This window comes from Zingiber officinale, chromosome 7B (assembly GCF_018446385.1).
Source record: "Zingiber officinale cultivar Zhangliang chromosome 7B, Zo_v1.1, whole genome shotgun sequence".
Lineage (NCBI taxonomy): Eukaryota > Viridiplantae > Streptophyta > Magnoliopsida > Zingiberales > Zingiberaceae > Zingiber > Zingiber officinale.
Window position 1 is genome coordinate 31251507 of NC_055999.1, and position 17499 is coordinate 31269005.

A 17499-nucleotide genomic window follows, 5' to 3' on the forward strand; every position below is an offset into this window, starting at 1 on the left:
CGATGTGCCAAGGGCCTTTGTTTTAATGCGACGAACTTTACACTCTAGATCACCGTTGTAAAAGTCTTTTTTTGACTTGAGGGATTAGAAGATTATGATGAACAAAACCACGTTGAGGATGTTGAAATTTTCCTCAATGCGATCACTGACACCCGTGCTCCTTGATAACCATGATTTCATTGCATTATTTTGATTCATATATGCATGGTTTGATGTTGATTTTATAGGTTTAAATCATGGTTACATCATATTTTGTGCATTGTATCTATTTTGGACCTAATTGCAAATTATTGTATTTTTGTGTTATTTGATGCTAATATTTGATTCTTAATTTGTAGGCATCAAAGGATCTTGGATTTGGATCTATTTAGACCGAAATTGGGCTCAAATCAGAGTTGAAACAAGAAGATCAAACTTTGAAGCATTATGGGCCGTTTATCAAGAATAGGAGAGATCTGAACCATCTGTTGAAGATCTGGCCGATCCAACCTAATGGGGAGCAGATCCGAGCCATTGATGAAGATCCAGAAGTTTTGATCCAGATATGAGTTCATCTAGCCATTGATCCAGCCCGAATTAATCTGGACCGTTCTTTGAAGACTGGGCGGATCTGGGCCATCCAGTGATGATCTGGTCAATCCGACCTAAGGGAGAGTAGATCCAGATCCTAGATCAAGATCAGTACCTTCAGATCGGATTTTGGGCAAACTTTCACCGTTGATTTAGCTCCAAATTGATCCCAGCCGTCGGTTCAGATTTGGGACAGATTCAAAACACAGAAGCTACAGTGTTTTCCAGTGTCGATCCCCTGTGCTGTTCTTCGTCCCGCGGCGCGGCATCTTCCGGATTTCAGCCCCTTTCTCTTCTCCGATCATTCTCCCGAGCTTCAACCTCGGTGAAGGACGTCCCAGCAGCTTCATCCCGATTCTCTGGAACCGATTTGGGTGTTCCCTCCGGCGCAATCTCCATTTCTTCGATACCTCTGTTCACCTCAGATTTGGAGGTGTTCTTCCAAATCTGAGCTCCGATTCCCATCAGAAACGCTAGGCGGTGGTCCTCCGACGTTGTTGAGCTTCATCCGACCACAATTCGCAATCCGTAGCTCCCATTCCAGATTCAGAGGTCAAGGATGGCAGATTTCCAGATTTTTGGCATTTTCTTGGGTTTAGGGTTGTTTCCAGCGTGCCGGGGGTGGTCCGTCGGTGTTGTTGAACCTTCCTTGAGCTGATACGCAGTTGAGACGATCCATTGAGGTCCAAAGTTGGGTGGTTTCGACTTTGGCACTCTTGTGTGACGGCTTGAGTGTGAAACTTGTGGAATTGATTGTGAGAATGGATTGGTTTACCATTTTATTTCATTTTAGTTCTTTTTCTTACTGTTTTATAGCTTAGACAGATTTCTTTTAATGTTCATTATATTTTTATGCAAGTAGTTAGCATTTCTTTTCTTGTTGAAGCTTAGTTTAAGTTTTATTTGTGCTTGGTTAATTGTTTAGTGTTTAAGTGCTAAATTAGGTTTACATCTTGCTTTAGATCAGATTTAATTGCATTTCGTTATTTCATATTTAGTTTAAGTGTGTTGATGGTTTAATTATAATGTAGGGTGACAATGCATTATGGTTTGATCATTGGCACATAGTTAGGTTTTATTTATGCATTAGACTAATTTCTTTACTGCTGTACTTTTCATTTGTTAGATTTAAATTCAAGTTTAATTTCCCCCAATTCCATTTTTATATCGAAAACCCCAAAAATAGGAATAAAAAGACAATCCTAAATTACATTCTATCGTTGGTTCCTCGGGATCGATCCTGGGCTCGTTACTACAACGTTATTGCAAAATTAAGGGGTTCAGTGAAATATACATTTGTACAATTTGATTAGCGGATGTGACAGATTTCGCTTATCACTCCTCAAACCATATGGATTCAAGGACGAATTAACCACACCCCCTTGTTGGTCCTGATCAACTCGGGAAGTACTCATTGCTTTCTAAATTCAGCACATGCATTCATCCTAGGCATATCTATTGATAAATGTCTTGCACTCTGGATGACAGTAGCTAATGGCCAATGACTGCAATGCCTTGGGGTCTACCGAAATATCTTAATCCATTTGGGTGATCACACATTTAATGTAGAATTCTTCATTCTACCATTGGGGGACATTGGAGCAGTGTTCCGAGTCAACTGGCTTCACATCCTTAGTCCCGTCCTTTGGGATTTCTCCTAGATGTGCACGAGCTTTCAACATACTGACAACACCATTTATTTACAAGGATCGAGTGCTACTCTAATAGCATAAGTGACATCTCTCGCAGCAACTATCCTTCAAAAAATTCATGAAAAATAATTACGATAGATTCTGGAAAAGTATGCTGTAATTTTTAAGGAACTAGTGGCCTTCCACCTTTCTACATGTGTTGCCACAAATTTTACTTGAACAAGGTACTAACCCTATCGTGGTGCATCCTTATAGATACCCCCATGCACATAAAGATGAAATCGAGCATCAATGCAATGACATGATTGCCAAGGGCCTGATCAGACAAAGCACATCTTCTTTCCTTTCACCAGTTTTACTGGTAAAAAAAGTAGACGACACATGACCCTTTTATACGGATTATAGGGCTCTCAATCAAAACATAATTAAAGATGAGCTTTGTATCCCCGTGATCGATGAATTGCTTAATGAATTAGATGGATCTTTTTATTTTACTAAGTTGGACCTCAGTTTCGGATATCACCAAATTCGAATTGAATCGGTAATCATTTCCATGATGACTTTTCACACTCACCACAGTCATTTTGAGTTTATACTAATGCCCTTCGGGCTCACCAACGCTCCCTCAACTTTTCAAGCTCTTATGAATAATATTTTTGGTGATTTTATGAGAAAATTTGTACTAGTTTTCTTTGATGATATACTGATTTACAGTGCTTCTTGGGAGGAACATCTCCACCATTTATAGCTCGTTTTTGGGATATTACAATAGCAACACCTATTTCTAAAAAATTCTAAGTGTTTATTTGCTCGGACGGAAATTGTCTATCTTAGTCACATCATTTCTCATTCAGAGGTGCCCGTCGATAATGGCAAAATTGAAACAATTCTCCATTGGCCACAACCCACTACTCTTCGTGCCCTTCGTGATTTTCTAGGGCTCATAGGGTACTATCATAAATTTGTCCAAGGATATGGAGTGTTGGAATCCCCTCTAACTATCCTCTTGTAAAGGAACTATTTTGAATGGAATAAGGCGATGGAATTGGCATTCCAAAAGCTAAATATTGCCCTTACTTCCACATCGGTACTTACCTTGCTCGATTTCTCAAAGTCATTTGTGGTGGATTGTAATGCCTCAGATACGGGGATCGGCGCAATTCTCCAGCAAGAAGGATGCCGCATTGCTTTTTTTTAGTCGTCCCTTGGCCCAACGACATAAGAAGCTCCTTGCTTATGAGAAAGAGCTCATTGAATTGGCCAAAGCTATACATTATTAGCATACTTATCTTTTTGGACATAAGTTCTTGGTTCGAACTGGCCATTACAGTCTAAAATTTTTATTGGAATAATGGATTACCACCTCGCCTCAACAACATTGGATTAGTAAGCTATTGGGTTTTGATTCTCATCGAATATCGAGCAAGCTGAAATAATATGGTAGCAGATGTACTTTCACATCTTGACAACAATAATGGATAGTTGACCACCATCTCCATGCTTAAATTGAATTTAACAGAGGACATCCAATCTGAATACTCTACATCCCTAGAAATTCAACACCTTATTCAGGGGTCACAGCGAGGCGAAGGTCGCATGGAATACAAGGAAGAGTTTTTATTCTTTAAAGGTAGAATCTATCTCCCTACTATATCTCCTCTCACTTCTAAAATAATAATCATGATACATGATGAGTTTCACGAAGGATATCAGAAGATATTATATTAAATTACATGAGATTTCTATTAGCCCGGGATGATCACACGTTTGTGCATTAATGTCCAATCTGCCAACACGATAAAGTGGACCATTTGAAGCCCGCGGGATTACTACAACCCTTGCTTGTTCCTCACCAAGTGTGGTCGGACATTTCCATGAATTTTATTGATGAGTTACCTCTATCTCAGGGTAAAACTATATTGTTTATTGTTGTGGATCGCTTCTCTAAGTATGCCCATTTCATCCCTTTATCACACCAATACACAGTTGTGAAGGTGGCTCAACTTTTCTTTGATAACATTTTTTAGCTTCACGGTCTTCCAGAAACCATCGTCAGCGACCGTGATGCAATCTTCACTAGTTCTTTCTGGAAGGAGCTATTTCACCTTAGTGGGACGCAACTTTGTTTCTCGTCCGCTTACCATCCCCAATCGGATGGCCAGACCGAAGTCATGAACATGGTAATTGAGATGTATTTGTGTTGCTTTACTGTAGAATTTTCAAAGAAATGGGTATATTAGATCGCTTGCAAAGAATTTTGTTACAATACTGGTTATTACACGTCCCTCAAGGCCACCCCATTTGAGGTCGTGTATAGGCGATTGCCTCCACACCTATTATCATATTTGATTGGTATTTCTCACATTGAATCATTAGATCAGGAGCTATAAACTTAGGAACAACTTCTAAAGAATTGTTACACAACCGCAAGTGCATGGTTTCATCGTTAGTAATAAAAGATTATCGATCCCATAGAGCTTGTTTATAAGCACTAGAGATATCTCACGACGAATTAGCTAAACAATTGACAAAGGTAGTGAATGTACTAGTAAATAACTAGAAATAGAAACAGAAAAGTAAATGAAAAAACTTGGTTTTTATGAGTATTCTAGGAATTCGATTTTATTATGATATTTATCGATGTAATATGGTTCACCAATTAATATCCTCAATTAACATGCATTTGTAGGAAGTCACTGGTTTTTTCTTGCAGAAGACAACCAGCAAGGGACCTTGATCTACACTACAACCGAATAAATAGATATGATCCCTATGAAGTCCGTTAGCGGGACTGCCTGTCATTAGCGTTCCTCGGTCATACAACACAAAAACACATCTCTACTCAATCCACGTAATGATGTAGGTATTAAGTACATTCAACCATCCCACCTCCTTGTAGAGGCTTGCTTCACCTTTCAAGAAGACACCCCAGACGTCTATTAGCGAGACTGCCTGTCACGAGCATCTCTCGGTCATACGATCTAGGGCATCCCTCTACGGGATCCACATGCATCACAAACATTCAATCAAACATGATAATTAGGTCCAAACACATGAATCCACACAAGATCAAATAGATACAAAATATGCTAACATCATCTAGATAAGAAATTGGCATATTCATGAGATCTTACATCAAATTACACAACAAATACTCCTTTAATCCTAGAATAATAGATCTACTCCATAGTAAAAAGATAAAGATCCGAAGACAAGAAGATTACAAGCATTTCAATCCCAATCCAGAGAAAAGAGAATAGAAAAGCTTATCTAGTATCGATGAGTGATCTTCGAAAAAAATCCTTAGCTACCGGAGTCGATGTGGAGATGGAGATAGCCTCGGATCGATGGATCAAGAATGAAGAACAACATCAAGTTGGATCTCCCCAAAGGGAGAGCCTTCCCCTCTTTGAAAGGGGAAGAACCCCCCTTTTATAAAGTTGGGACATGGGCACCACACGGCCCGTGACACGACCGTGTGGCTCTCACACAGCCTCTAACATTCTCCTCTTGACCAGGGTGACAGACCGTGTAGATCCACATGGTCGTGTTATGCTTTGGCTCTTGATGGCCTACACGGCTGTGTAGCTCACACGGCCTGACCATTCTTGGTCTCTTGAAATCCTGCATGGTCGTGTGGACCACACGACCAATCTCTACTTGCTCTCTGGAAGTGTTACACGATCGTGTGGATCTACACGTCCATGCTCTAGATATGCTGCTGGGTGACATGGCCGTGTGGCTCTCACACGACCATGTTATGCTTCTCCTCTGGTGAAGCCACACGACCTGTGTGCACCACACAGCCAAGGTCATTTTCCTCCTTGCTTCTTTGACATGGCCGTGTAGGTAACATTGCAATGTTATTTTCCTTCGGTTGTTGACTGGCTCGACCGCAAACATCGTTTCCTCTCCAAATTCGACTCCTGTCAATAGAAAATACACAAGGATAGATCTTCGAACAAAGAGGAGTAATTATGCTGAAAATAAGATAAAGAGTATGAAAGTGCATAGACAAAGCATGCGTAAAATATGTGAATGTGTGTCAAAACATACTAATAAGTGTATATAATCTACGCACATTACACTTCCAAACTTAAACCTTTACTTGCCCTCAAGCAAAATGCTGCAATCTAAACTCATGTGCTCCATAATGCATCATAATTCCTAGTGCATTTTTCTAACTCTATCTATAAGTTTCATTGATGAGCATGATCGTGGAAATAACTCAAGTATGGCCTAAGCATAAGTTTCCTGTGCACAGTGCAATAAGTGACCCACACTCTTCAAGTTTCAATCCTTGTCCTAGTCAAGTCGTCATCCAATTGAGTTCCTAATGTTCCAGGTGATAGACATTTACCTACCACACATTTGGTTCATATTTCTCAATCCACCTAAGGTCTCAAAGGCGTGCTCGATATCAAGAGAAACATAGTAGTCATTTCCTAGTAACCTAACTCGGTTTCAAAGGGGTAAGTTGCTAGTTTCTACTCACGACAACTATTTTTTTTATATCCCTTATTCATCATTTTTTAAATTTATTTTTATTTTTATTGATTGCAAGATGCAACACTTGAACACAAATGCACTTAAGTACAAATATTGGGATATTTTGATTTCTCCAAATGAGCTTACATGATTTGAACATCATCTAGTAACCAAAATGTAGCTTGAGAAATCACCATAGGAACTAAGCTCTAAGCAAATAGAATGAATCATGATTATTCCAATGATATCAACCATTCAAGCTTAAGCAAGTGAAAATAAGATCCTTATAGTCAAGTCAAAACTCAAATATGTTTCCGTACAACACTTAGCTCATAATATGCTACTTGAGATAGAGAAAAGAGGTACACTAAACATACTAGCATTATATCTACAACATTATGAATCAAGATATAAACGTGCTAACAATTTTACTTTTAGACAAGTCAACAGTAGTGAGGAATGATGTTCTCAATATGCCATAAAATATTTCAAAAGACAGTCAAGTGATAGTCAAAACCAAGTCTAGTAAACCAAATAAAGAAAAATGTAGGACGTAAGTAAAAAATGAAATAAGTAGAAACTGAAAGCAAGCAAAGTAAAACAAAATGCAGAACAAATGACAATGTAAAAGAAAATGCAGAAAATTCAGGTTGCCGACCACGTAGACCTCCATTTCCCCACCTGATCAGTGTCATAATCCTGGATAAATTCAGCCACCTGACCTTGAAAATTCCTCGTGAACTGAAAATGATCTTGCACCTCTCTATATTGATCATCCAACAATGTAAAGTGGCCCTCTAACATTATTCATTGGGCCTCTTGCTTTTTGTGAAGTGAATCCAAAGAGGTGCGAAAGTAAAAAAAAATCAATATGGAGTGACCCGTGCCATAGGCAAAAGAGTGCCTAGCAGGTTCCGGATGTCCAGACAACTGCGGGTGTCCAGATGACGAGGCCTCAAGGTGGGGCTCTGTGTCTCCGGACAAGGAGGGAACATTCTCAGGAACTAAAAAATGAGTAGGAGATCTAGATTTGAGAAGTAAAAGAAGAGGGATTGAGAATGAGAGAGGTTAGAGAAAAAGAATTCTACTTGGGGGTGTGGTTGACATGGCCTTGACACGACCGTGTTTTATAGACACGGCTAGGTCATTATATCCCACACGACCATGTAGATCTATACGACCTAAATCTTCCTCTTATCAACCAAATCCACACGACCGTGCCAATTGGCAAGGGCAATGTCATCTCCCTCTCGGTTAAGCTCACACAATGTGTGTATGTCACACGACTAAGTTCTTTTCCTTCACTGTTAGCCTCACATGGCCGTGTATGTCACACAGCCACCTTCCTCTTCTTCTCTGGAATTTTCACACGGTTGTGTGAAATCACACGGTCTTGTCCATCTTCTTCTCGGGTGAGCTCACACGGCCTGTGTGAGCTACACGACCAGCTGCTCCTCCTTTTCTGTCTTTGTCATACGATCGTGTAAGGTACACGATTGAGCTATGTTAAGTGTAACATTGTTGAGTTTACTCCTTTTCGTCTTCTCTAGTGCTTCCATGCCCATGAAATAATCATGGCCAGCTCATGGAGGTAATATATAACTTGAAAACAAAAATAACAAAAGTTTAAAAATACTAACAAATGAAAAGAAAATTAAAATTGAATCTAACTAAAGGAACCCTTGGGTTGCCTCCCAAGAAGTGCTTGTTTGAGGTCATTAGCTCGACCACCTCATTAGATTCATCTAAATCTTCCTCTTGGAGGGGTAAGATATTTTAGAACCCTCTTACCAGGGGCTCTTATTATGGAGAGAGCTTTCATCAAAGGAGCTACAAAGTGAAGTATAACTCTCTTCATCTTCATCTTCTTAATAGTTCTTTCAGGTGGTCGAAGACGGTTCAGATTAAGCTTTCAATTTTTAACCCAAGTGAAATCTGCAAACCCAAAAGAAAAACAAATCTCCCACAAGTATGTTATATAGGATAGAACTAGAACCATATTAAGATAAGATGAATAAGTAATAAAAATTGAATCATATGTTAGCTAGAGCCCTAGAGCCAATCATTTGATGATTGTATTTTGGACTTATTGTATCATATTCTATATAAATAAAGGCATTTGGATTTTGGTTATTATACTTACTTATATTGGTGCCAAATAAACTAAGTATAATAATGTCCTTGAGTAGATGGTTCTCACCTATATCAATCGGTTAGTCGAACCGATAGTGAGATGATATAGGGAACACTACTCTAAATCATTCCTAGTCGAGTATTAACATTCAGGGACAATGTTAATGCAATAAGACTAGCAGTAGGTCAACTCGATGACTTGATCTCACAAGTCATGGATATGGAGATATCAAGTTGACACATGGGTATGCATTGGAGAATGTATACTGAATGACCCGCCATGAGAAAGTATCATGGATCGTTATATGAGTGTCATATACTTTCTCATGTGGCTATTAGTATGACTATTAGTCCTTAGACCTGAAGTCACCATGGATCCCTACATAAGGAGTTATGTACTTTGGTTTCGTCAAACGTCATCCGTAACTGGGTGGACTATAAAGGCGATTACTGGGTATATAACGAATTATGTAGAGGGATGTGAGTGATGTAGATGGGATCTATCCCTCCCATATGACGGGAGCGACATCGATATTCTTGATAGAGTGAGACCACTAAGTGCATGGCCATTGCCCAAATGAGTCAACATTAGATGTTGAGCTCATTTGATCGAGTGAGTCTACTTGGAGTTCAAGATTTAGATTGATTAGAGGATGACACGGTCTATGCCTCATATTGATCAATCTAGATGTCTAGGATAGAAGGACAATGTCACATATTGTGAGGAGTCACAATTAGTAGTCACAAGGTGATGTTGGATCTCAACATTCTTGTAACTTGGGTAGCAATGATGTATTGCTAGATGCCGCTCATTGCTTATGTTTCTAAAGGAGTTTAGAAACATTGCCAACGTTACAAGAACCTATTGGGTCACACACAAAGAACAAGTGGATGGAGATTAGGTTCATATGATGAACCAATTGGATTAGGTTCATATGATGCACCAAAGATTGGATTCAAATTAGACTTATTGAGTTAGACTCAATTAGATTCAATTGTTGAATGAGTCTAATTTAGATTTGATTCATTGAGTCAATTTATATTAATGAATTGATATTCATTAAATTAAAATTGACTTGAATCAAAGGTTGGATTTAACTCAACAAGGAAGACAATTGGTCAAGTTTGACTTGACCAAGTAGAAGTTGAAACATCAAGTTTGACTTGATGTATTGCCACATCATAAGGATGACTCATCCTTGCCACATCACCTCCACCTCATGAGACATGCCACCTCATGGGGGTTACACTCTCCCCTTGGCTTTAATGTGGCCGGCCACATTAATGGGGAGGTTACAAGATGTGGCCGGCCACACATTAATGTGGTGGTTTTGGTTGTGTGGGATTATGGTGCATTCACTTCTTGCTTCTTCCTCTTTTCCCTCCGGCTGTTTCCGTGACTTCCATGGTGAGGAGAAGGTGTTGAGTTTCATCCAAGAAAAGATAAGAGAGTGTGAAGGACACAAGAAGAGGATACTACTAGTTGAGTATGTGAGAGTCTTCTTGTTTTTCTCTCTTTTCTCCCTTTTCAATTCCATCCGAGAGCTCTAGAAAGTGCTAGCACATTTGGGGCTCTCTTCTCCATCCTTTGAGTGTGAGAGACACTCCTTGTTCGTGTGGATATCACTAGAGAAGTATCTACCTTGATACTTTGGAGATCCGACACATACCTTGGACGAGCGGGAATTTTGCGAGGGCACGCTTCAAAGGTAAAAGCTCTCAACACATAGATCTAGGAGTAGATCTAAAGTTTTTGAAACTCGTACTTGTATTTCATTCATTTTTTCCTTGCACAGATCTACGGCTTTGGGTGATTCGGGGTTTCCGCGACGCGAAAAACGGTTTTCGCGGCCCGAAAAATCCAACAGTGGTATCAGAGCCACGTGCAAGGCTTGTATGAGTTTAATTTTTTGGTTTTATGAAAACTAAATCTTCTGTGATTTTCTGTCAAATTTAGTTTTTTATGGTTTTATGGGTAATTTTTCCGTAGAAGCGAAGCACAAGTATCTCGTCACTTGTAGGCTTCGGCTACCGGGAAGTTTTTCCTTAAACGGCTTCGTTTTGCCCCAAATCCATTTGGGACAGCGGGCTTGGGTGCCATTAGATCGCAAAGGAGCAACTCACGATGGTTAGATCGTGGGTAGGGGTACTGCCCCTAACCCCGCAAGGGGATTTGCTATGCGATTGCACCCGAAATCGCTAAAAACGAACCTGCCGGAAAGATTTTTCCGAAACGGCAATGTCTCGACCCAAATCTTTTTGGGACAATGAGTTTAGGTGCTGTTGGATCGCAAAGGAACCCTCGCAATGGTTAGATCGCGGGTAGGGGGGCTGCCCCTAGCCCCGCAAGGGGATCCGTTCCGCGATTGCGCCCGAAACCGCTAAACGGGACCGCTGGGAAATTTTACTCGTAAAAATTGTAAAAAATTAATTTTAAAATTATAGAAAATTATGAAAATATATAATTTTGAATTATATATTAATTTTGTGATAGTCATGGCCCAAAAACCCAATATGATTGAATTGTGTTGTAATTCATAATACGGCCTGCGTGCCGTTATGTGTTTGCGCGTGTTGTATGTTTTTATTTTTCTGCGACCTGCGCATCGTGCCTTTCTCATATATTCTGGTTGTAAATTAGATTTAGACTCGAATGTAACTCGAGTTTCAAATTGTAATGTACAAATTGGAGCGGTGGAGGGTCCACACGAGACGGAGTTCCGAGGCGGGCACGAGCAACACAAGGTGGTCAAAGGGAGGAGCTTGGAGAAGCTGTTGACCCTAGGTTGACCATTCGATCTTCTCATTGGCTTGAGAGATCGTAGTAGGGCCATGACTAAATCACAAATAGATTAATTTGTTAATTGCTTATGTATATGATGCATGTTTAATAAGTAATTAATTAATTAGTGCCTTATGATTAGATTAGATCTAAGTCGTGCACATGATGCACCCTTTCGATTAGATTAGATCTAAGTCGTGCACAAGATACATCCTTTTCGATTAGATTAGATCTCGATAGAAACCAACTCTAAATGCCTAACCGTGCCGTGATACCTATCAGTACCTCGATCACATGTATTGTTGAATCTGCCAAAGTAGAGCAATACATATTATCTTGGTAAGGTACGGAGGGACAATCTTGGTCCCACCTATCAACGCATGGGTGAATACAAACTCAATTAGATTGAGTATTCCTAGTTGCTCGGTTAGATCGAGTCAACTATAGGCATTCTTCCAACGGTTGGAAAAGATAGGTCAAAATCACATCTATATTAACTCTCGGGCGTATTAGCCAAAGCTAACTCGAGTTTTAATATAAATGCGGATATTGATTTATAAACAAGAGTTGCATAGAGATGTAATTGGTAATCATTACCTACCGATCATACTAAGCCTTGGGCTTATTAGCCAAAGCTAACTCAAGGGTTAGTATGATGTGGATCTTGTCCCACAAGAATTATAGAATTCAGTGGGAGCATCATTTAATTAAAGGCCTAATTAAATGATTTTAAAAGAATATGATATTTATTTCTGTAAATTTTCTGTTGTAGATAACCATGACGTCGAATACGAACTCTTTCTCCCTGCGTTCTGTCCTTAAGAAGGACAAGCTCAACGGAGCAAATTTCCTGGATCGATGCACAGGAACACGAGAATAGTTCTCACTCGGAACGTAATCGTACATCTGGAGCGGCCCATTCCGAGGCTCCTCACCGCCATCGCCACGCTGCCGGGATGCTTACAAGAAGCATCAAGATGACGCATTAGATGTGTCTGTCTAATGCTCGCAACCATGAACTCGAGCCTGAAGCAACATGAGTTGATGGGTGCTTACGATATGGTTGCACATCTTCGTCAACTATATCAAGGACAAGCGAGACATGAGAGAAATACCTGGAAGATCTTAAGAAGAAGAGAAATATTTCTACTTCAGGTATAAATGTTATAGAAGTCAACCTCTCTATTTCTTCGTCGTGGGTATTAGATACCGGATGTGCTTCACACATTTGTACTAATGTACAAGCACTGAGAAATAGCAGAGCATTGACAAAGGCGAGATAGACCTACGAGTAGGCAATGGGGTTGCTGCTGTTGCTGTAGGGACTTATTTTCTATCTCGCCCTCCGGGCTTATACTAGAGTTAGGCGATTGTTGTTATGTGCTGCATTGACTAAGAACATTATATCGGTTTCTTGTTTGGACAAGAAAGGATTCGCTTATAATAAAGAACAAATGTTGTTCTGTCTATTTAAACGATATGTTCTATTGTAGTGCACCTCTGATAAACGGACTCTATATTCTAGACCTTGAGAGCTCTATCTATAACGTTAGTACCAAGAGGTTCAAATCGAACGATATGAACCACACCTATCTCTGGCACTGTCGCTTAGGTCATATAAATGACAAGCGCTTATCCCAGCTCCATAAGGATGGTTTGCTGGACTCATTTGATTTTGAATCATATGAGATATGCGAGTCATGACTACGAGGCAAGATGACCAAGACTCCCTTTAGTGGGCACAACGAAAGAGCGACTGATTTGTTAGGACTCATACATAGTGATGTATGTGGCCCTTTCAGTGTCGCTGCTAGAGGCGGTTATAGGTACTTCATCACGTTTACTGATGACTTCAGTAGATATGGTTATGTGTACTTGATGACACATAAGTCAGAGTCCTTTGAAAAGTTCAAAGAATTCAAGAATGAAGTACAGAACTAGCTTGGCAAGAGTATTAAGATACTTCGATCCGATCGAGGTGGAGAATACCTTAGCCATGAGTTCCATGACTATCTAGCAGAGTGTGAGATTCTATCCCAACTCACTCCTCCTGGAACACCACAGTGGAATGGTGTATCCGAACGGAGGAATCATACCTTATTAGATATGGTACGATCGATGATTAGTTACACAGATCTTCCGACATACCTTTGGGGCTATGCTCTAGACACGGCAGCTTTCATTCTCAACCGAGTTCCATCCAAGGCCGTGATAAAGACACCATATAGGATATGGACTGGGAGAGATGCCCAGGTGTCTTTCATGAGGATTTGGGGCTGTGAGGCTTACATACGACGTCAAGTCTCAGACAAATTAGGACCCAAATCCGACAAGTGCTATTTCATCGGATATCCCAAGGAAACTAAGGGATATTACTTCTACATTCCTAGTCAGCACAAGGTAGTTGTGGCAAAGACTGGGGTCTTTCTAGAAAGGGACTTTGTTTCTCGAAAGACTAGTGGGAGCACGTTCGATCTTGAAGAAGTTCAAGATGCGAATACTAGCACTGAAGCCTCGATGGAAGTTGAACTGGAACCACAAAGTGTTGTGGATGATGTTCCACAAGGAGTTGAGGAACAACAACCAGTTCAAGTAGACATACCTCTTCGCAGGTCTGATAGGGTACGTCGTCAGCCTGAGAGATACTCATTTCTCTTGTCTGACCATGATGACATTATGCTCATAGAGGATGATCCTACCACCTATCAGGAAGCTGTGATGAGACCAGATTCCGAGAAATGGCTAGAGGCCATGAGATCCGAGATGGAATCCATGTACACCAACAAAGTATGGACTTTGGTTGATCCACCTGAAGGGGTAAAACCCATTGGGTGCAAGTGGGTCTTTAAGAGAAAGACTGACATGGATGGACTTATCTATAAGGGTCGCTTGGTAGCTAAAGGTTTCAAGCAGATTCATGGTATTGACTATGATGAAACCTTTTCTCCAGTAGCGATGTTTAAGTCCATTCGGATCATGCTTGCTATTGCAGCCTACCATGACTATGAGATATGGCAGATGGATGTCAAAACCGTGTTTCTGAATGGAAACCTGCTCGAGGATGTGTACATGACACAACCTGAGGGTTTTGTAGATCCACAGCATACTAGCAGAGTATGCAAGCTGCATAGGTCCATTTATGGACTAAAGCAAGCTTCTCAGAGCTGGAATTTTTTATTCGATGATGCAATCAAATAGTTTGGTTTCATCAAAAACGAAGATGAACCTTGTGTCTACAAGAAGGTTGTAGGGATATAGTTGTCTTCCTCATATTGTATGTGGATGACATACTACTCATTGGGAAGGACATCCCTTTGCTTCAAGGACTTAGGTGAGACATCCCGCATTCTAGGGATACAGATCTATAGAGATAGATCTAAGAGATTGCTTGGCCTAAGTCAGAGTACATATATTGACAAGGTACTCCTACGGTTTGCCATGCAGAACTCCAAGAAGGGATTTCTGCCGATGTCATATGACGTGAGTCTTTCGAAGACTCAAGGTCCCTCTTCTAGAGAGGAGAGAGACCACATGGATCAGATCCCTTATGCCTCAGCCATAGGATCAATCATGTACGCCATGCTATGTACTCGACTTGATGTCTCGTATGCTTTGAGCATGACGAGCAGATACCAGTTAGATCCAGGTGAAAGTCACTGGATAGCGGTCAAGAATATTCTTAAGTACTTAAGAAGGACTAAAGAATATTTCTTGATATATGGAGGCAGTGATGAGCTAGCTGTAAAGGGTTACAGTGATGCTAGCTTCCAGACCGATCAGAATGACTATAGATCGCAGTCGGGGTTCGTATTTTGCATTAATGGTGGTGCTGTCAGCTGGAAGAGTTCGAAGCAGGATACAGTAGCTGATTCTACAACAGAAGCCGAGTACATTGCTGCATCAGAGACAGCAAAGGAGGCAGTTTGGATCCGCAAGTTCATCACTGAACTCGGGGTGGTTCTTACCATTGCTGACCCCATTGAGCTCTATTGTGAAAACAATGGAGCTATAGCACAGGCGAAGGAACCTCGCTCACACCAGCGGACCAAACACATACTACGGCGCTTCCATCTCATTCGAGAGATCATCGAGAGAGGAGATGTGAAGATTTGTAGAGTACCTACAGAGGCTAACATCGCAGATCCCTTGACCAAGGCTTTGGCACAGAAGAAGCATGATGGTCACACTAGGTCATTTGGGCTTAGAGCCTACACTGATTGGCACTAGTGCTAGTGGGAGATTGTTAGCTAGAGCCCTAGAGCCAATCATTTGATGATTATATTTTGGACTTATTGTATCATATTCTATATAAATAAAGGTATTTGGATTTTGGTTATTATACTTACTTGTATTGGTGCCAAATAAACTAAGTATAATAATGTCCTTGAGTAGATGGTTCTCACCTATATCAATTGGTTAGTTGAACCGATAGTGAGATGATATAGGGAACACTAGTCTAAATCATTCCTAGTCGAGTATTAACATTCAGGGACAATGTTAATGCAATAAGACTAGCATGTAGGTCAACTCGATGACTTGATCTCACAAGTCATGGATATGGAGATATCAAGTTGACACATGGGTATGCATTGGAGAATGTATACTGAATGACCCGCCATGAGAAAGTATCATGGATCGTTATATGAGTGTCATATACTTTCTCATGTGGCTATTAGTATGACTATTAGTCCTTATGGATCCCTACATAAGAAGTTATGTACTTTGGTTTCATCAAACGTCACCCGTAACTGGGTGGACTATAAAGGCGATTACTGGGTATATAACGAATTATGTAGAGGGATGTGAGTGATGTAGATGGGATCTATCCCTCCCATATGACGGGAGCGACATCGGTATTCTTGATAGAGTGAGACCACTAAGTGCATGGCCATGCCCAAATGAGTCAACATTAGATGTTGAGCTCATTTGATCGAGTGAGTCTACTTGGAGTTCAAGATTTAGATTGATTAGAGGATGACACAGTCTATGCCTCATATTGATCAATCTAGATGTCTAGGATAGAAGGACAATGTCACATATTGTGAGGAGTCACAATTAGTAGTCACAAGGTGATGTTGGATCTCAATATTCTTGTAACTTGGGTAGCAATGATGTATTGCTAGATGCCGCTCATTGCTTATGTTTCTAAAGGAGTTTAGAAACATTGCCAACGTTACAAGAACCTATTGGGTCACACACAAAGAACAAGTGGATGGAGATTAGGTTCATATGATGAACCAATTGGATTAGGTTCATATGATGCACCAAAGATTGAATTCAAATTAGACTTATTGAGTTAGACTCAATTAGATTCAATTGTTGAATGAGTCTAATTTAGATTTGATTCATTGAGTCAATTTATTTAATGAATTGAGATTTATTAAATTAAAATTGACTTGAATCAAAGGTTGGATTTAACTCAACAAGGAAGACAATTGGTCAAGTTTGACTTGACCAAGTAGAAGTTGAAACATCAAGTTTGACTTGATGTATTGCCACATCATAAGGATGACTCATCCTTGCCACATCACCTCCACCTCATGAGACATGCCACCTCATGGGGGTTACACTCTCCCCTTGGCTTTAATGTGGCCGGCCACATTAATGGGGAGGTTACAAGATGTGGCCGGCCACACATTAATGTGGTGGTTTTGGTTGTGTGGGATTATGGTGCATTCACTTCTTGCTTCTTCCTCTTTTCCCTCTTGCTGTTGCCGTGACTTCCATGGTGAGGAGAAGGTGTTGAGTTTCATCCAAGAAAAGATAAGAGAGTGTGAAGGACACAAGAAGAGGATACTACTAGTTGAGTATGTGAGAGTCTTCTTATTTTTCTCTCTTTTCTCCCTTTTCAATCCCATCCGAGAGCTCTAGAAA